Source organism: Dermacentor silvarum, chromosome 8 (genome assembly GCF_013339745.2).
Source record: "Dermacentor silvarum isolate Dsil-2018 chromosome 8, BIME_Dsil_1.4, whole genome shotgun sequence".
In the NCBI taxonomy this organism is placed as follows: Eukaryota; Metazoa; Arthropoda; class Arachnida; order Ixodida; family Ixodidae; genus Dermacentor; species Dermacentor silvarum.
Window position 1 is genome coordinate 180,976,955 of NC_051161.1, and position 7,916 is coordinate 180,984,870.

Sequence of the window (7,916 nt, forward strand, 5' to 3'; positions counted from 1 at the left end):
ATGATGAGGGGACTGCGGGGAACGGCCACGTGGCGCGGACGACGGCGGGCCACAGCGCGTTTGCGGTTATCAGTCGCTGGTTCCGAAAGCGCCGTCGTCTGTGAATGCCGGTAAGAGTGTCTTATTTAATGCGATAGCATTTCAGGTTACAGAAATACGCCACATATATAATTTTAGCGAGAGCTACCTGCAGATTTAACGGAGCTGCAGCATCGTCCGCTTCAGACTGCAGTTGCACCGGCCAAGCTTTTTCCTGCGAGATCTGCTTAACTATGAGCACTTTGCAGGGCTTGAGGCACTGTATATGAAAGGTGCTAGGCACTGTTTTCTTTTAAAGACGAGTACCACATTTGAGCCGCGCGCTACCGCCATAGCGTCCGTCCATGTGTAACGCCTTTTCCTTGTGTGCCCCCCTTTTCCAAGCCATGCATTGTGCTGCAATTTTACCTCGTTTTGTCATCTCAATCGCCGTGCGCTTTTAGCATACCACGATCGATATGAGTACAATAATTTATTTTCTACGCATGGGATGCTGTCGCTAATTAACAAAGCTCTACCTGGTACGTGTTTACGTAAAACTTTAACACGAAGCAAGTATGAGAAGCATTTCACACTGACACGGACAGACTCAGAAACATCCCCGCAGGGGCGTCTGCGCAAGCAGGCGTTTGGTGCACACGAGCGTTGGACCCTTCCGCGTTTAACCGGGCGTGGCTTAGCCGTGTCCGGGGAAAAGGGGATCCTGGGGGCTGAGCCGATGCCGGGAGTTTGGACCTTTATGGCTCCCCGGTGGAGGCAACACACCTCTTCGGGCCTCCGCTTCACATAGACGGCACCCTCGGACTGACCCGCCCGGGGGAAATCGGTAGTTGCCTCTTTCTGTCTCTCTCTCCCTCCAGCCTTCGTCTTTCTCTCTCACTTTACATCTGGCCAGTCTTGTCTTTACTTCGTTTACTTCCAACCTTCCACGCAGCAAGGGTTAACCTGGTGTAGTACATCCAACGTTGGGTCTATTATATTAGGTTATAGCAGTGATGTATAGCTGGCGTCTGCGAGTGTCACTAAAACCTTGTAGCGTCCCCTCGTTGGGCTCGGTGGTGGGTGGCTACCATCGCTGCTGAATAACGAGAAAATTAAGTAATGGGTACCTCCCTTTCCTCCCCTACCTGGTCGCCCTCTCAAGAGAGGGCGCACCAATGTCACGTTTCAGTTCCTGAGCCAAACCAAAGAAAACTTTCCTCGCTTTCATGTACTGCACAGTCAACAACAAGAAAAGTCAGCTCGAGTCATTTCCCCGTCCCTTATGTCCAAATGCCTTGCAGAAAAGCTTGGCCCAGGCTACAAAGCAACAAAAATGGCAAGTGGACATCTGCTTCTCGAAATCTGCAGCAAAAGCCAACACGACAAGCTGACGACTCTTGAGAAAATCGGGGACATTCCGATAACAGTCACGCAGCATAAGTCCATGAACACTGTTCGTGGGGTAGTCTCAGACTACGACGTGATCGACCTTAGTGTAGTGGAATTGCTAGAAGGATGGAAAGAGCACAATGTGATCGATGTGCAAAGAATCAAATACGCCGCGATGACGAAGAAATACCTACCAAGCACCTGATTCTGACATTTGGCTTGAGCAGACTTCCGGAATACATTGAAACAGGATATATCAAATACGCGTCAGGCCATATATACCAAACCCACGGAGATGTTTCAAGTGCCAAAGGTACGGCCACGTATCTCTGAGCTGCCGAGGGCGGCTCACCTGTGCTAAGTGCGGTGACCATGACCATCCCGCTGACGACTGTAACAACGAACTCCACTGCGCAAACTGCGACGGTGGGCACCCTCATACTCTCGTTCTTACCCTGCTTGGAAAAACAAAAAAGAAATAATACACCGAAAATCACAGAAAACATCTCTTTTAAGGAAGCACGAAAGCGTTTCTCAATAGTGCAGTGCACTACGTACGCCGATGTGGCACACAAGGGGGCAGTGTCACAACGGTCGAAGGCCGTTGGACTGATGTACGCCCTGATGGGTACGCCCAGAAGGTCCCAGGACTGATGTACGCAGACGACATTGTGCTACTAGCGGACAATAAAAAAGATTACAGATACTTGCGAATATCTGTGGGAACGCAGTGACAAATCTAGGCCTTAAGTTTAGCACAGAGAAATCTGGGATTATGATCTTTAATGAACACACGAGTAACTTCGTGGTGTCAATTCAACAGCAAGTAATACCCATAGTGAAGCAATATAAGTACCTCGCGCGTACACATAAACGAAGGAAAGAATTACTCAAGCAACCACCAAGATAATCAGAAAATAAGGGGAAGCGGAATGCAGCAATAATGAAACACAGAGCACTGTGGGGGCCACAATAAGTATGAGGTGGTGCGTGGAATCTGGAAAGGAGTAATGGTGCCAGCGCTAACATTCGCAAATGCCATTATATGCTTAAATCGGATATATTGGCGGGCTTAGAAGTTAACCAAAGATCAGTAGGCCGGTTGGCTTGGGAGCACACGGTATACGACAAATGAGCAGTGCAGGGTGACATGGGTTGGGCCTCTTTTGAAGTCAGAGAAGCACAAAGCAAAATTAGTTTTGAAGAAAGGCTCAGGAACATGGATGAAAATAAATGGGCGGCTAAAGTGCACAAGTATCTCTACATGAAAAGCGTGGACACAGAATTGAGGCAGAGGTCAAGGAAGTTGGCAACCAAGTACAGGATATCGAAACTGTAAATAGACAACCAGGGGTCATCAGAAAGAAAGTGAGAGAAATAGAGACCGTGAATTGGATGCAAAGAATGGAAACGAAAAGTACAATGGAGATTTACAAGAATCAGAAGAAAGAAATTAGAAGGGAAAATCTGTACGATAACACAAAGGGCAGTGCCTTGCTATTTGAGGCTCGAGCCGGTTGCCTAAGGACGAAAACATATCGGAACAAATATTCGGACCTAGATGAGACATGTGTATGCTGCAGTAAAGATCCAGAGACCACTCAGCACATCCTAATGGAATGCGACGGGATCCACCCAGAGAACCGTAGGTAACGTGCAACTCCCAGAAGCGCTTGGGTTTAAAGTGGAAGGAAACATAAACAGATCAGCCGTAGAGATCAGCAAGAGACGATTAGAGTACTGGTGGGAAAAAAGCAGGGAGAACATGGATACGACCTGATCTCTTAATATCATAGCAGCGGTACAAGGTAAATTTGAAAAGAATATTAATGAGACGTATACAAAAATGCTAGATAAAGAACATGTATAGTATACCTGATTAAATCAACCAGGCTAGGTGACTATTTGTCGCCGCCCCGTTTCAAAGGGGATGCCAATAAATCATCATCATCATCATCAAGGCGACCACTCGGACCTCACATGTAGGCCGGCGGCTCCGCCTACCGCCCCCACGGCGGACGCGTCAGATGCCGCTCTGCCATCTTCGAAGACGGGCCAGCCAGCCTAGTGGCTCGGTGGTCCTAAGCGCCTCTCCTCGTGAGGGAGGCCTAAAGTACATGTCACTTCGCGCGCAGCTTCCTCATCCAGTGCTTCCCAGGAGGCAATGGACACAAACCCAAGCCTCTCGGCACCATCGGTGTCGAATGAGTGGCGCAGCTCTCTTGAGCGTGCCGCAAAAGGAAAGCCGAGAATAACAGGTCCCGGAAAGAAAAGCATGACATAAATGTTGAAATCTTGGCATGCAGAGTACACCTCACCTCTATTTTTTGTTATTATGGCGACGCAGATCCTTCAGTGGAATGCTAGAGGTCTACTGCGTAACCTTGATGACATCAAGGAACTGCTAGAAAAATAACCCCAAAGTACTCTGTATCCAAGAGACACACCTAAAATCAATCAACACAAACTTCCTGAATTCGTATGTCACATTTCGTAAAGATCGCGAGAATGCCCTTGCCTCGGCAGGTGGTGTCGCAATCATCACTATAAACTCTATTGCTAGCCAGCAGCTGATGCTTCAAACCCCTCTCGAAGCTGTTTCCATTCGTGCGATTGTACTTAATAAGTTTGTAACAATCTGCTCCATGTCTATCCCTCTGACTATAAACTCAACAGCTTAGAGTTCCAATCTCTCATAAACCAGCTTCCGGAGCCATTTATCCTACTCGATGATTTCAACGCACACAGTCCGCTCTGGGGTGACCCGCGGTGTGATTCGAGGGGCCGCATGATAGAACAGTTTCTTGAACTGCGGTGTATGCCTACTGAATAAGAAAGAACCGACATTTTACAGTATGACGCACAACAGTTACTCTGCAATAGACTTAGCTATCTGCTCTGCCACACTTCCGCCCTGCCTGGAATGGGACGTAATTAATACCTATTTGGCAGTGATCATTTTCCCATTTGTCTTAAAACATCAGAACCACTGATCTCTTTACACGGACCCCTCGATGGAAACTAGAATCCGCTGATGGGCAAATTTCACCAAATGACACAGTTGCCTCGAAATGTCTTAACGATTTTAATATCAACGCTGCTGTCACCTTTTTACAGCTTTTATAACTGACGCCGCATTCAAGTGCATACCACAAACAAACGGGGCTCCAAAAAAAGAGGCGTGTTCTCTCGTGGAATGAAGATTGTAAGAAGGAAAATAAGGCTTGGTGCTTGCTGCGAAGGTCCCCAACCGCAGAAAATCTCCCTAAATTTCAAACACGTGAAGTCGCAAGGCAGGAGAACGCGACGTAAAGCTAAAAGAGAGAACTGGGAAAGATTCATCTCAAGCATAAACTCCTACACGCAGAAAGCAAAAGTGTGGAACAGACTACGCAAATTATCAAGGTCGGCAACCTTACCTATTGCCGTTGGTGGACGATCAAGGCGACGGCCTGAAGACCAGGCTAACGCACTTGGGGAGCATTTCAGCGTGTATCCACTTCGGTCAATTATTCAAAGGTATTCCTCAAACACAAAGCAGTAGCGGAAAATAAGGCGTTGAACCGTAAATGTAGCCCCAATGAACCTTATAACCTAGCATTTAAAACTGCCAAGCTCAAAGCTGCCTTGAACACTTGTATGAAATCTGTCCGGGACCTGAGTCATGTACACAATGATTAAACATCTTCATCCTGACACAAGTAGCACTACTGTCTTTTTTCAACACCATCTGGGCAGTAGGGTACATTCCAGATTCATGGAAAGAAGCTATTGTGGTACCTATCTTGAAACAAGGAAAAGATCCGTCCTCAATCGCAAGTTACCGGCCCATATCATTAACAAGTTGCATCTGCAAGTTATTTGAAAAGATGATTAATCGTGGGCTTTTACATCTCCTTGAATCAAACAAATTACTTGACCCATATCAATGGGGGATTATAAAAGGTCGTTCCACAACCGACCATCTCGTCCGCACTGAAGCATGCATTCGTGACGCTTTCGTCCACAAACAATTCTTTCTGGCCGTATTTCTTGACATCGAAAAAGCATATGACACAACTGGCGCTACGGTATTTTGAGGGATCTCTCAGAAATGGTCATCCGTGGTAATATGCTTATAATTGAAAGTTACCTATCCAATCGTACATTCCGAGTTAGAGTTGGCGATGTCCTGTCCAGGCCATTTATTCAGGAAACTGCTGTACCACAAGGTGGTGTACTTAGTTGCACTCTGTTTATGGTAAAAATGAAATCTTTGCGTGCATACATGCCACGAAATATATTTTATTCTACTTACGTTGATGACGTGCAAATAGGATTCAGGTCCTGTAATCTCGCAGTCTGCGAGCGACAGATTCAACTTGGCCTCAATAAAGTGTCAACATGGGCGTTCTAGAATGGATTTAGGTTAAATCCACTGAAATGTTCCTGCGTTCTATTCCCAAGAAAGAGAGGCCTACTCCCGGATCCTGATAAAGCTGCGATTGCCTGTGAACACCGAACAAAATTTCTAGGGCATTATTTTAGATTCCAAACTAAGCTTCATTTCACACATAGAACACCTAAAGAACAAATGCCACAAAACAATGAACATCCTTAAAATTCTGTCGCACACAACATGGGGCACTGACAGAAAGTGCCTCATGAATCTACACAAAAGCCTTATACGCACACGCTTAGACTATAGGGCCATAGTGTATCAGTCTGCCACTCCAAGCGCTCTAAGGATACTGGACCCTGTTCACCATCTAGGTATCCGCCTGGCAACCGGTGCATTCAGGATAGTCTTTATGCAGAATCAAATGAGTGGTCACTGCATCTGCAAAGGTCGTACTCCCGTTTCTTGAATTATCTCAAAGTACGCTCCCCTTACTAAAATTTTAATGTGTTTTTTAGAAGTCTTTTGAAATTGTTCGATAGAATTCTATTGTGTTTATTTTACTCCTTATAGAATTTTCCTATAGAGTTCCAACAGTTATTTGGCCACCGCATTCTTATAGGAACTCTGAAGACACAATTCTATAGAACATTCCTATCGAGTTCCTTTTAAGATATTAAAGACACAATTCTAAAGAACCTTCCTACGGAGTTCCTTTAAGATTGCAAAGACAAATTTCTATAGAACATCTCTACGGAGTTCCTTTTAAGATCCTAAAGACCAATTTCTTTAGAACATTTCCCTGCAGCTGCTTTACAGACCCCCCCCCCCCAAAAAAAAATCTCTATAAAACCTATGTCGATGTTTGTAATGTGCTTGTACTTTGCCGAGGTTCTAGAGAACTGTACTGTGGGCATTAGCGATTGCAGTAAATGCAGTGGCAAAAATAATTGGCACTACAACCACAAAGTGATCTGTTTTAATTGTTTATTGCACTTCAGACTAGATACATGCACCATACATAATACATACACACTTCAGAACAGTCTGCATACATGCTTCAGCCTAGAACTTGCAACACACCAAACTGTAGCTGCCAATGCGCTTCACGGATCAAGCTGGTGGTGCTAACATACGAACAGGAAAAAATTTGCGGCAGGACTCGACTGGAGTTGGACATCTGAGAACAGCAGGCTTGTCTAAGACAAGATAGCTTCGCATTAAACTGCAGAAGGACCTGCTGTTCCAGCAGTGCACAATAAATGGTTGGATACTAAAGCCTGAAAGTATATTCATATGAATGTGCACAAATATATGTGCACTGCAATACTATGCGTCAGCTCCACAAAACCACACTAAACTTATAAAACACAGCATTCTGGCCTATGTTGAAGTGTAAAAAGAACACTGGCAGTCCTAGTAATATACAGCAAATAGTGGTACTCTAGAGAAGTGGATCCTATACTGTACAAGCTTAAAAAGCTGAATGTTGTTATAAGGGAAATTTTGAGATCAGGCCCAATGTTCTAAAATTATGGTGGGAAATACAACATGACTGATGCACACAATACCTAAGAAAACGATTTAGCTAAGGAGCTCCTATGCATGTGAATAGTTGAAAATCGTTTTTCTCGGCAACCACGGACTGAACTTGATGATGTTGTTACATCACGGCCGGACTGGAGAGGCGCGCGCGCTTTCCTTATTACGGCCTTCTCATTGCGGCTGTTTCCCCCTCACGCCGCGCACCCGTGTTGCCGCTGCGACCCTACTGCTGCCGCCGGCGCCGTCGGCGCGAACTGAAGGCGAGCGTGCGCTCGCTCCCCTCTCGGCCGTGCATGCTCGCATTATTGTAAGTGCCATGCACTGATAAAAGCTTTCTGACCCTTATTCCTATACAACCACCACGCAGTTTTGTCTTGCCTAGTAATGGGTCTGAGTCGGAAGATAAATTTCCGCGCAACGTGCAGTGTTTGCACAGAACGAAACGCCAGGCTTGGATTTGCGTCATAGCTCTGAAGCCGAAGTGCTGGTATTTTGTTTGAGCACCACTGGCATTAAAAACAATTAAGGGATGGTGCTGCACATTCGTTGAAAACAAGTATTTATTTACGATGAAACTAAAACA